This window comes from Erpetoichthys calabaricus, chromosome 6 (assembly GCF_900747795.2).
Source record: "Erpetoichthys calabaricus chromosome 6, fErpCal1.3, whole genome shotgun sequence".
Taxonomy (NCBI): domain Eukaryota; kingdom Metazoa; phylum Chordata; class Cladistia; order Polypteriformes; family Polypteridae; genus Erpetoichthys; species Erpetoichthys calabaricus.
In genome coordinates this window covers 105,671,125-105,684,892 of record NC_041399.2, presented here as the reverse complement: position 1 = coordinate 105,684,892, position 13,768 = coordinate 105,671,125, and the positions used below count along the sequence as shown (strand labels likewise).

General features: G+C 35.9%; 1 protein-coding gene across 2 annotated transcripts in view; it reads left to right on the top strand.

The window, feature by feature from the left end:
- Positions 1–1,603: 1,603 nt before the first annotated feature.
- Positions 1,604–13,768, top strand: part of rnf152 (ring finger protein 152) — a 214,787-nt gene continuing 202,622 nt past the window's right edge. The window contains exon 1 of one of the 2 annotated variants that reach the window (XM_051929369.1): positions 1,604–1,764. The gene's annotated coding sequence lies outside the window, so the exon portion shown is untranslated. The remainder of the gene's footprint in view (positions 1,765–13,768) is intronic. The other variant, XM_051929370.1, reaches the window with a different exon arrangement.

Here is a 13,768-nt window from a genome sequence, read left to right as displayed (position 1 = left end):
TAGTGAATAAAGGATTGGACTTTTCAAAAACACATTATTTTTTGTCTCTTTACTAGTTTGATACTTCCTAATAACCTATTCAGTATTATGTTGAAGGGTTGATACATTTTGCTACGTAAAATAAAAATAAATAATGAGGTGTCTTTGAAAACCATAGCAAGTATTGAAATGTGAAAACCTGACCCTTATATGATATGCTACCAGTATCATCCACAATCCTTGACATCACTTTCAGCCAGAAGACTACTTTGAATAATCCCTGAACTATTTACATCTCTCCATCTTAATGATTCACACACAGTGACTGCTTTCAATTAAGCCAAAGAAAAATGGCAAGGAACAAAGAAAGTTAAAAGAAAATGAGGACTCCTGCCCTTCCCCTGGCCTCAAGAGATATCAAACTGTCCAAGCAGAGCATTTAGGAGAGAAAAGAATACTCAGGATTAACTTTGCACCATAAAATGAATGCATGTCGGCTAGTGTAAGTCTGATAATTTAGTAATAAGAAGCCTAATAAAATAGCACTGTAGTGAAATAATGCTTGCTACACATAATTTTCTACTTAATGTTCTTGTGTGGGTAGGCAAATTATTGTCTGTCCAAGTTGTACAGTATGGCACTGATGGCTTAAGATCATCTAAAGGTTTGCAGGAAGTGGTTGTCATCAAGCTTAAGAAAGCTTATAGCTTCGGTACAGAGACAACGAGAATTCAGGGATATCTGGAGTTAAGAAGAGAGTCCTACAGCAGTTTCTGAAGGTGGCTAAGAGCGTAACAGCTGTAGGTCAAAGTTAAAGGTGATAAATTGGCACTCTGGTCAGAAATAAGAAAATAGTCATAACAAAATAAATCTGAAACAACAACATATAATACACTGCATCCAAATATGTGTAGTTGATACAGATATAAGCACTCATTATTGGACTAATTATTTTCAAATTTTGAGACGTTATACAAAATGTAGAAAATATATAGGTAGAAAAAATAAGGAAACTCTTCATTATTAATTTTAGATAACTAATTTACCCATATCTTAAAGGCAGCAATCGGTTAAAGGAGTCTTCAGCTCATGTAGCAGTTTTTGAAATTTAGTAATGTTTCCTTATTGAAATAAACGATAGATAGATAGATAGATAGATAGATAGATAGATAGATAGATAGATAGATAGATAGATAGATAGATAGATCTTTAAAACTGTACGTATGTTTAACAGTTAACAAATTGTATTTTAGGGTGTAAATATGCTCTGGAAGCTGTGTGAAACTGTGAATTGTTTGACAACTAGAGTCAATGAGAATGAAAAGAGATATCTTTGACTGTGCGTAGCAGGCCGTCACGTCTACAGTCTGCCAAGAGGGCGGAGTATTTTATTGAGAGGCGTTCTTTTGGTAGGCGAGGGTGGGATCGCTTGGTGATAAAATTAAGTGATTGAGTAGTAAGTATAACAGGCGGAACCCTAATTAAAATATTAATGGGCGGGGCAAGCCGAAGTTGAAGGGGTGTGTTAAAAGCAGCAGAAGAGGGGTTTCATTGGCTGTATAAGGTAAAGAGGCGTGCCTATGTGAAGGGGCTGGTACCTGTGGCCGACTGAGGCTGTCGGAGGAATAGTTATTTTCAGTCAGGGGTTGAAGGAAGTGAGAAAGAAACAATACGGTGAAGCTGTGTTTCAGAAGCCACTGGGATATTGTCGTAGCAAAACAGAAACAAGCTGCAACCGCATTGGATGTGGAAGCAGACTAATGAACTGCCAAAAAAAGCTTGAAGGTAAACTCGGTTTTCTTTACCATTAGAACTTTGGAGGTAGTCTCTCTTCTAGGGTTGGCAGTGTGAAATAAGGAGGTCATAAAGATAAGACGGGGTCATAGTAATATTTCTTTTCAGGCACGAGCTTTAAGAAGCTCACTCAACACTTCTGATGTTATATGTTAAGAAAAAAAGCATATGCGTTCATTGTATTCATTGAAATATTATAATGACAGCAGACATGCCATTGCAATGTTGCCTTCTGACTTTAACACGAACGCCGTTTTTATTTAACGGTTTTGTTGACAAAATTCCTGTTTGGCAGAGGTCGGGAGAGAACTGCAAAGAAGCCAATGACCGGTCCTGTAGTTTTTGTTATTTTTCGTATTATTTTTTTAAGTTGTTTTACGTCATATTAAAAGCAAGTTAGCTGTCTACCTAATATATACCGTACGATTGGTGACGGTGCCATTTGTGTAATATTTTTAAAGAGACGACCGCATCTGCACTGCCCTATAACCATTTCATGCCGTGTGATTCACCGCAAGCAGAACAAAAGCTTTGCCTCCCGGTCTGTTATTACCCCTTGTCTGCAAAAGGTAATACAAACAGCTGCACGTTCTGTTAACGATTCAGAGATGACTCGGCCAGGTAAAAATGCCATTGCTGTCTAGCGCAAGTGTCTGTGTGTTTTCTGGCTTCAACCTTCGTTGGGAGAGGGAGAGAGCGCAAGCTAAGGAAAGGGGAATGCTGCAGTAAACGCGGCTTGTTGTGTAATGAATGCCCTGTTTGCTCAGTTCATCTGCAGCCGTTCGGTTTGCCTCACAAAGGATTCGCATTGAGGACGTGTTTCACGAGTCCTTTTGATAAAATTATTATTACTGTAGTTACCGGTAGAGCCCTCAATCACCGCCCCTTTCTCCCGTGGAGCCTGATATTATACTGGTATTAGGAAACCGCGTGGGTCTTCTATAGAAGCTTATCTTTCTAATCTAGTTGAATTCATTTTTTGCCCCACATCCATGTTTTACAATGTTGAAATTTCAGTTTATTTTTAATCGGCATAATGACATGGTATAAGTAAGGGTTGGTGGGCGTGTTAAATGTATGGAGCGTTGGACCCGCGCTCCGTTCAGTGCTCTCCACAATAAAAATTTGAATTTAGCACATCCTCATTTGGTTCCAGTTTGCTTAAGCATCGTGACACAATAAAATGGGTACACGTACATGGAAAACTGTACTGTCGTTTCAAGGATATTCTTTATATATTTTATATATGTATGCTTTTGTGTTTATGTATATGTAATAAATGCATTGTTTAAAGCTTGTATACAATATGCATATATACAGATTATGTAAAATGAGAGCGTCTCTCAAGTCTGTTTGTGTGTGTTCTGATATTGCTAACTTCTTTTTACAAACTCTTGAGCACTGCACACATTTATCAGTATAGCTGAAAATAAAGTGTAAAACACAAATAATCCAAAAAGCAACATGCAGTACAGATTTATTTTTTTAATTGCCATATACATATGTACAGACTTTTAAGAAATAAATAGGGTTCTTAGTATGACCAGTTTTCGATACATCTGTCCATTTTGAAACCCCCTTAATCTTAATCCAGTCAAGAGTTGCATGCAAAGTAGGATGCCATAGTAGCAACAAACACAAAGCAGGTATCCACCTTGGACAGTAATCCATTACAGTTAGAACTCACAAACATACACCCTCTCAAAGCCAGTCTAGAGTTGTCCTTTAAACTCAACGTCTTTGGTGTGTAGGAGAAAAACCCATGAAGAATAGGGAGGGGGAGTTCAAACAGACAAGTCTGGCCCAAATTCGATTTAAACCAAAGATTGTGGAGCTTTGGAGCTGTGGTGCAGCGGTGCTAACCACTAGGCACTGTGAAACTCAAGTGTAATTTTTTTAAAATTAACTTGTATCATATGAATATTTTACATTAACCTGGCAACAGAAAAGTGAAATTTACAATTTTATACTACTGTAAAGCCATCTATCCTTGTTGAGTTAATCTGTTACTTTACTGGACAGTCCAGCGTTGCACCATGGTTCAGGCAAACATAAATGACTTTGACTAAAAGCAGTAAAGTCCAGCTGCTGTTTAAGTCATTGGTGTACACACATGCCTTCTAGAGTCCACAGTTATCAAAGGATACAAGATAGACAAATGGAGCAATCTAATAACAGTCAAAGACAAAGATTGTCAACATTGTCAAAACCAACATGGAGAACTTCCAGAACAGTTGTGCTCATTACATATATTGTCCTTATCCTAAAATTGTCTTTTGTCTTGACTTAAATTTTATGTATAATATATGTATAACCTTTGTAATGACCTGTGGTGAGATGCGTGCATACAATTTGTGCACTTGCACCAGTTTATTAAAATATGATGCATTTTTATATGTCTGTATATATTTAAAAATAAAATCTAAGTTGAACAGTGAAAATACTTCAATTTGTGCTTATGTGCTTGGACATTTTCAGTGTTGAGCATGCATGCTTGTATGTGTGGTAAAAGAAAAGTTTTGTTCAGAGGCAGGAAATATTCTCAGGGTTGCAGAGCTGAGTAGAGAGTGATGCTTATTGCACTGAGTACTCAACAACATGGGAGATCCTACCATCTGATCTGGAGGTATGAACTGATATGACTGAGATCCTGTTATACCATTAGGCAGGCAGGTAGGTGGTGCCAGTTTAGGGTTACTGTTCTTCTTATGGGTCAAGAACTTTACACTCTGGAGGTAACAGACATGTTATTCCTGGCATCTTTGAAACTACACCCAAATGCATGTGTCCTTCCATTTGGTCCCTGCTAGCTCAGTTGCTTTCTCAACACTATGTTTCATTCAGTGTCCTTCCACAGCCCAAACATATTTAAGAAAGTGAAATGTGTAAATAATGTAAATATGGTGTAGTGTGGACTGAGATAGACTGGCATGCCAGTCAATGCATGTGTATATAAGTTTTTGTATTAGAAAGTAATTCCTATGTTTTATTGAGCTCCTGCCATAATTAAACCATTTTACTTTCTTGTAACTCTGTTCAATCTGTTGATTCAGAAAAATATAGAATCAACCCTGAAAAATGTATTGTTTCGGTTTTCTTGAACTGCTCCTTAAATATCTCCATTTTTTAAAATCAAAATAGTTTTTAAAACAGTGGGCAGTTTTCAGCACACAAGCACAGGTGTGGCTTACAGTAAATTAATCTTTCCTATACTGGACACTTTGTGATTTATACCTGTGTCTGTTCTGCAGAACTATTTCCTTTTTTAGAAGCTATGTAGATTGGAAAAGAGCCAATTTAAAGCCTGTCAGAGAGATATAATGAACTTTTATTAACAAACATAGTTCTTGTCACTTGCAGTTCTGGGAAAGAGAAAACAGACACTCCTGTGAACTTTTAAATTCATCCAAACATTTCACAAAGTAGTAAAATCAATGTCTGTTAAGTCAGGAGTTCAGTAAAAGACAGAGATTAACTCCTGGTATTGAAGCAGTGAAAACCTGCAGACACTGTATAACCCTTCACTACCAGAACTGGACATTGTGCCAGCTAGACCCCACAAACATGTCCAGCTCATGATTTAATATACTCCGTGCAGCTAAATTAGCCTTATCTAAAGGAAAATGCATTAACACATTCTCTGTCTTTTTTTTTGTGTGGTTAAACTTTAAAATTAAAGTAGCAGGAAAGTGGTCTTTTATGTTAGTCACATTCAAATTCACTGTCTAAATGATTGCAGGTACCTCTCTCCAAACTCTGTCGAATAAGCATAGCCAATGAACAGCAGGATACTCCTTTAGCCAATGGCAAATTATGTCCCATCTGTTATACTCATTTTCAGCAAAACCAGTATTCTATCAGCCCAAATGGAATTAAAATCATGGCATTTGGTAAATTAAGACTTGGCCATATCATAAGCATTATCTTTTTTCTATATTTTGGGCCTCTGAGCTTCATACCCATGCCCATAGAATTAATCCATCCATCCATTTTCCAACCCACTGAATCCAAACACAGGGTCACGGGGGGTCTGCTGGAGCCAATCCCAGGGCACAAGGCAGGAACCAATCCCGGGCAGGGTGCCAACCCACCGCAGGGCACACACAAACACACCAAGCACACACTAGGGCCAATTTAGAATCGCCAATCCACTCCTGCATGTCTTTGGACTGTGGGAGGAAACCGGAGCACCCGGAGGAAACCCATGCAGACACGGGGAGAACATGCAAACTCCACACAGGGAGGACCTGGGAAGCGAACCCAGGTCTCCCAAATGCGAGGCAGCAGTGCTACCACTGCGCCACCATGCCGCCCTAGTATTAATCCTCTCTCAAGTATTAATAATAATAAAAAAAAACGCTGTTGGTAAACATAACCCCTTTATTCTTTAGCACAAATGTTAGTCACATTTTAGACAAAAAATATTTGCTATTTTTATGTTTGCTGTGGTAAGTAGTTCTTGGGATGAGATATCTCTTAGGATGGGCTATGACTTACAGCATACACTTTGTGTGTTGAGTGAGCAGTATATAAGTGCTGTATGTAACTTTTTTAAATATCTGTACTCAAGGAGTACTTATGGCATTTAAAATAACCAAAGCTGTTCTACTTTTTGTTTTGAAAAAACACACCTGAAATGCACTAGTACTGAAAATGTGTTGACATACTGTATGTTTCTACATGAGGAATCTTGCATCTGAAAGCACTTGTGGTATATACATTTAGATGTTAGAGATTTTTCCACCTGCTATAGTAACATCCTCTACTGGATGAGATCAGTAAGTCAGTGCAGAGTGTATAGCATTTGTTAATGGTGTACCCATCTGAAGTGCAGTTTATTTTTGAAAATGATTATGTTTAATTATATATAGTAGCAGTTCCCAGACTCCTTCCTCGGGACCCCATATGGCTTTTTTTTTTTTCCTCTGAATTCACTGTCGTAATCTTCTTTATTTATTTATCTGGTTTGTACAATGCTTTATACTGTATACCGTGCCGTTCTTTCATATATTCTGTAAGTGCCTTGAGCATGGGAAAGGCACTATATAAATAAAATTATTATTATTATTATTACAGGTTTTTGTTCCAAGCAGGGTCAATGACAATTAAAAACAAGCTTGCAAACAACAGTGAATGATGAAAGGCTACAACTACTTCAGTGTCAGACTTACTAATTAGTAAATAATGGATTAAATAACCAGAACACCCGGAAAAGTAGAATGAAAATCGGGATGAAACTTTTATTAATAAGTAAATAAAAGGATGCACACTATCATCATATAACTGCTTTGTGCATTTTAATACAGATTACTAAATTTAGTTTTGTAATTTCTACACTGACCCCAAAACACAAAAACTTGGAATAACATCTAACTTAAGTAGGCTAGGAGTCCAATTAAAAACAGAAGTTGGTTGGAACAAAAACCTGCAGCCACAGGGGTCCCCAGGACAGAGTTTGAGAATCACTGATATAGAGCTTTAGGACCTAGAGTAAAATATTGTGGAGTCTTGGTTTAAGTACGCAATGCAACAACATTTTTCTCTTTTAAAATGCCTTCCTTTATTAGTAATTTTATATTAAAATACATCTTGGCATAACATTCTGAGTATTTATTTTAATTCAAGCTGTTGGGTGTTTTCTGGTGTGGGTTGGTCTTTGGTGGTTTGGGGTTTATGAAATAGTAGTGAGTGACAAGTAAGGACAGGGCACCAGGGTGGTCTTTTGTTTCCAGAATATGGACCTCTACATTACAATACAGGTGGTGATGTGTAAGGAAGATGCACAAAGAGACCTCTAAAGAGAGTATCTTTAGTTAAGTTTACTGTTTGAAAGCTTTGAGTTAGCTTGAAACTTGTAAATCCAATAAACTAAAACGGTTGCTCAAATTAATGGAGTTCTGACAAATTTTACAAATTTAGTGTCTTCTATTTAGTTGAACAAAAGTTATTATTTAAAGAATACAAAACTACTATAGAAGATGATGGATTTTATTCAGGAATAAGCATTTTTTAAGTTTTTTTAAGTTCTGCACTGCAATACTCAGACATATTAAAAAATTAAATTAATATCTTACATTCAGTAGAAAGTAAATAATTACTGTAATCAAATAAAGGAAAATCATTGACATTTTATAAATGTATTATTTTTTTGGTATATATAAAACAGACAGTACTTTTGCCCCCTAATACTTCTCCTTTGTGAATTGGGAACCTTTATGAATTCCCTGTTTACTCAGAACATTAAGAAACTAATATAAAATTAAGTATTTAGAACCATTTGAAATTGAGGCAGTATATACAGCTGTCTGTAAACTTCTGCACTAGATTTTCATTGTTGAAATATCAACAGAACATCCTGTGGGTTCATGCATATTAATTAATGCAGTGGTGGTCATTTATGGCAATAAATAATTCAAAATTAACAATTACAAAAATCATAGTTTTTGAAAAGACATCACATTTTTTGTAAGTCTTTTTACATTTGACCCCTTGAATTTTATCTTGGCACCTCAGAAGAATCGATAAGGCTGTGTTTTAGGTTTTGATATGCACGATCATGCAGAAAATCACTAAATAACTGACTAGTTACGTGAGATATTTAAAGGGCCAAATCATACCTTTCCTGTTGTGGTGAACAATTTTTCAACCTTTTCTGTTTTTACCTCTCCTCTTCTCTGTGTCCCTTTTCTATTTATACACTAATATACATCCTGAATGGAATTGCCAGACAATGTACAAAAAGTAGTAAGTGGTAAGTGAGAGAAGTAGGTGTAGGCTGTGCAAGAGTGTTTTTCCCCTGATTCTGGGATGGAGTTCCATAACTGTTGTGAGGCCTACTGTTTTGATTGCCTATAAAGCTAACACTTGTCTTTGAGATGTGTTCAGAAAACCACAGTATATATAGAAAAACACACACAAGAGATGTTGCATACCCAAACTGTGAGGAGATTCCCAGCGTTCTTTATCTGCCACTGTATCACTGTACCATCCTTAAATTTAAAAGTATTCTACAGAGTGGTAAAATATTTGTTTACCTTTCTTTCAGTAAGAAAGCGATGGGAATCTGCTATAGAAAGTTAAGAGGTACACACTATGTGTCAGTTTCTTACTGCTAGTGAATAAGTATGTGTTTAAGCACTGTGAAAGGTTTTTAAGCTACTATGTTATATTATAGAATAAAATAATATTTAATTTTTGCACCCTTAAAACTAGTTTTCATTAAGTTTTCTTTTGTGATCCTTCAGCAGAGCTTTCTCATGTAGTTCTGAAATAACAAACTCTTGAGGTAGATCTTGAGGAGTAGTAAAGCAGCTTGATAAAACTTGCAGACTATCCAATGTCCTACCTCTTTCTTAGCACTTTTAGATGAAAACTCTGAATACAAAACCTGAAAATGTTTAATTTTGTGGTAGACCGCTATAGAATAAATACCCAAAGACTACAATAGCACTTCCTGAGAAGACTTTTATTACATTTGCATTAGTGCTGGGAGGTATACCGCTTCATACTGAAAAACGTTTTTTATTTTTGTTATGATATGTATTTTTCTTATTCCACAATACCTTAGTCTAGCCTAAACAACGTTCAGAACGTGGCGCAGCAGGAAACTGTTTAAGGGGGAACTTTTTTCACTGCTACACCGCTAAACATGCATGCAACGGAGTACATGCGTTAGTGGAGGTATTGAGCTGTGAAAATTGACAGAGAACATTCCAAAACTGAAGCTGTAGCAGACGATAAAGTTGAACATGATGACACAGAAGAACTTTTGCTGAATAAAGGAGCCACATCTGTTGTCTGGACATTTTGGTTTTAAAAGGTCGGATGTGGACCAAACAACTATTTACTGCAAATGCTGTTGAGATAAAGTTGTCGCTGGAGGCGGTAACATGAGCAATTTGCTGCACCACCTTAGCCACAAACATGCTTTGGAGTACCATGAATGTATGGAACTAAGATTGGCACCCTCCATGTCCTCAGGTAAAACTGAAAAAGCTAGAGGACACTCGAGTCAGACGTCACTTGTAGATGCATTTGCTAGAGGACTGCCTACGACAAAAAAAGCAAGCGATGGATCGAGATAACCAGCACCATTACAATCCATTTAGCTAACGTGTCAGTGGACAGAGATTGTTAACATTAACAGAAAGTGTAGTTGGTTTACAAAAAATATTTACTCTTTATTACTAAGACATGTTCAGTGCAATACAACTTTTGACAAGCACCTCTGAATATTTTACTAAGTCTAAATGCCTCTTTGGATGGTTGAAAATATGTTGTCAAAATTATAGTTTTAAGTTGTTTGCAAAATTTGTTCAATAAAATGGTTCTATATTTTGACTGCAACTGTAATGCAATGTGATTCCTTCTCTTCATTAGTGCCACCCCATTGAAAACTCAGTTTATGGGGCCATGCAAACCTGTATTAATACTTATGTGCACATTAAAATGTTTTTTTTGTACAATGTACAATTCTCATGACAGTGAAATAGGTTATTCTTAGCCAGTCTACCGCAGTAACTACAGTGGAAAATGTGGTTAACATCCACTCATGCACGGGAAAAAAAATACCATTGAATACCGTGAAAACTGGTATAATTTTGAAAAATACCGTGATATAGAATATTGGTCATACCGCCCAGCCCTAATTTGCATCTTCACCTACCTAGCCAGTACAGTATTTGTAAATGAATGCAGTGTACATGAATCTTGGGTTCAAAGAGAGCTCCTTTTAGCAATAATATCAATGCCCAGTTATATAAAATACCACTGCAGTGAATTGTGTTTTGTGTGGCATTCATTTTCATTAAGAATACGGATGCTTTAATCAGTTTTTTTTAGTTCTGATACCGACCACTGATTCCATGGTACTGGAACTGGACAGTTTTCATATTGACAATGATTTATTTTCTTTATCCTTGAAATTATTTTTTTGTTTGTTCACATTAAGCTTCTGCATAACCAGCATTATGTGCTATAGTATTTTTATAATTAGACTGCAGACCATAGTTGTTATCTAATCATTTTTTATAAGCAAAATGAAATTTTTTAGGGTTATTGTTAGTGACTATAAAAACGCACAAAAAAGAAAAATAAGTTCCCTTAAATCATACCATTTTTAACTAATGTATTGCAAAAAAAAAAAAAAGAAATATAAGCAAGTGATAACTTTTTATACATCTAGTCGTTATTGTAAAATATATTAACTTATCAAGAACTACGTATTTAGAATTATTTGGCTTATTTTAAGAAATCTTGTCAAGTTAATTTTTCTTACCCCAATGACAGAATTTGTTTTTTGCTGTTTAAAATAGTTGTCTTGATTTTACAAAAAATATAATACCCATGCCACAAAAGAAAATAAAAATTCTTCTCGTAATTACAACCCACAGGTCTAATAAATTATCCATGTTTATCAAAAAAATAAAAGGCTAATGTCTTTAACAAGTTTACATGTAAAAACAACACATGACTTTTAAACTAACATATCTATTGTTTACTAAGCAGTGATGACAAATTCTGTTGTTTTTCTAATTAAAAATGCTGCTGTACTAAACACAAGTTTACACCGTTCACACTCGGACAATCCATGTCCGTTTTTAATTAAGGTTGAAGAGGAAAGGTCTGAACTCATTATGCTGATTTCTGCAGAAGACACAACTCTTCTTTCTCACTGCCATTCCTCTCCTTGAACAGGAAAACTCCCCAGATTCTTTTTTCTCACTTTATTACTCTGCTTTCTTTAATGTAAAAGCTAATATGCCTGTTTGTACTCACTCTAAAATTTTGACTGTCAGCCCTCTTTTTTACAGGAAGTTCGGCAGCAAGACACATGCAATTTCTCAAGTACTATAATACTCTGTATTAAGGAGCACTACAACTAAATAACTATAAAGTTTAGAAAGGCAAATTCTGGAAAAAAGTGTTTCTTTAGATCTAAGATGTATAATATACCAATAACTGATTGAGTCATTTGGGGTGAAAATCAGTTGACCTTGACTGAAGCCTCATTTAGAGCTGCCTTTATTCCTAATGTGAAATTGTAGGACCCATACCATAACCTTCATGTTTTTAATTTAAAAATTGTAATGGCTATACCCTATTTTACATTTTGTTTTTGAATCCCCAAATGAAATGCAACAATGAAAGTACATTTAGGAATGTTGCTCATTTTCCAGAAAATGGATTCATCATAATATAAGCTAAATGTTTTTATGTAGTTCATTTTCTTATGTAGTCTGAGCCTATTCAAGCATTTTCAAGTGTAAGGCAGTACCCAGTCCTGGACATGGTCCTAGCCTTTTACAGGGCACACTGAGACATGCACACATAGATACACTGGAGGCCACAAAGAGATGTGGTAATTTTTCCTAGCCAAACATGAGACTGGTAATACACTGAGGTCCCTGGAGCTGTAAAGCAATGGCTACTCACTGTCTGTAACACTTTGAATTATACATTAATTCATTTTCAAAAAAGTGGTTTTTTTTTTGTTATTATTCAGTTGTTTAGTTGTCATTGGTGCTTCATCCAGGGCCAGTTTATAATTTGAAGCCAACAATGCTAGGATGGTCTCCCCAGTATTGGAGTGAGAGGTGTTTAGAAAATGGATGGATAGATATTTCAATGTCACGTTTAAGTGTACCATTAACTTATACAAAGCTGAGATATGATCTTGTATAATTGCACCTAGAATGTTGGGTTACAAATTTCTTTGGCCTAGAAGTTTTGAGTGGTACATACTGTAACCTAGTTGTTCATTTGAATTTTTTTTGCCCAGTATGCCAAGTTTTTTTTACTTTTTACATTGCTTTTAGTGTATTTATTGTGCTGTATTTGCAGGGGAAACAACAGATGATGTAGAATTGCATTGCCGTTTTATTGAAAAGAAACTTTCACCAGTCCTTGTAATAAGTAATAGATTCGATTAGATTTTTTTGTTGAGTTTTAAAAACGAATTTAGTGTCTTATTGTTTTCTTATGCTCTGTTTTTAACTTAGGTTGAACAGAGAAGATTTTTTGTGTGGGATCACATAGCCTGTATAACCTATATTTTGTCAATAGTAGTCTCGATGTGATGTTTTTAAGTCAAAAAACATCAAATTTTTTTAAAATTCCATTTTCCAAGTTCACTTTGGCAGCCACAATGGAAGAATAAAGAGCATAATGCTGAGCATAATGTCTCTCATAATGTCTCCCATTACCTTCTATAATTTGAAACATTTTCATAGTCAAAGAATATTGAAGCAGCAAAAGAGATCTTGAAATAAGCAGAAAATACAGTTGGACGGCTTACAGATGTTTGTATGTAAATTATTCTTTGAGCAAAGATGGCACTTAACCTAGGAGTGTAATTTAAATTATTATTTATCCATCCACGGGGGTCTGCTGGAGCCAATCCCAGCCAACACAGGGCACAAGGCAGGAAACAAACCCCGGGTAGGGCGCCAGCCCACCACATGGGCACACACACACACACACACACCAAGCACACACTAGGGACAATTTAGAATCGCCAATGCACCTAACCTGCATGTCTTTGGACTGTGGGAGGAAACCCACGCAGACACGGGGAGAACATGCAAACTCCACTCAGGAGTTTATTATTTATTACTTTGTAATTTTTAATTTTAAACAGATTTAATAAATAGATAAATGGATGTCATCTTACAAAGCAAACAGCATTTTATGCATCACCTAACCAGTCAGGAGGATGTACGTATCGCATAAGCATGTAATGTGATAGTCCATTAGCTGCAGAGCCAAATTCCCCGTTAATTTTACAAGTGGTGACAATAATTCTCTACGTAAACTCAGTCCACATATATTGCTAAAACACTGTAAAATATGTTTTTACCGTTTAGTACACCATCTGTAGATATTGCATATATGATAAAGTGAAAATGTAATTTCTGCCAAGAAATAGAAGTCAAAGTATCGGTTGCTGTCAGGGGTGACAATGAAGACTATTCAGAGAACGTAAATCAGAGGCTGA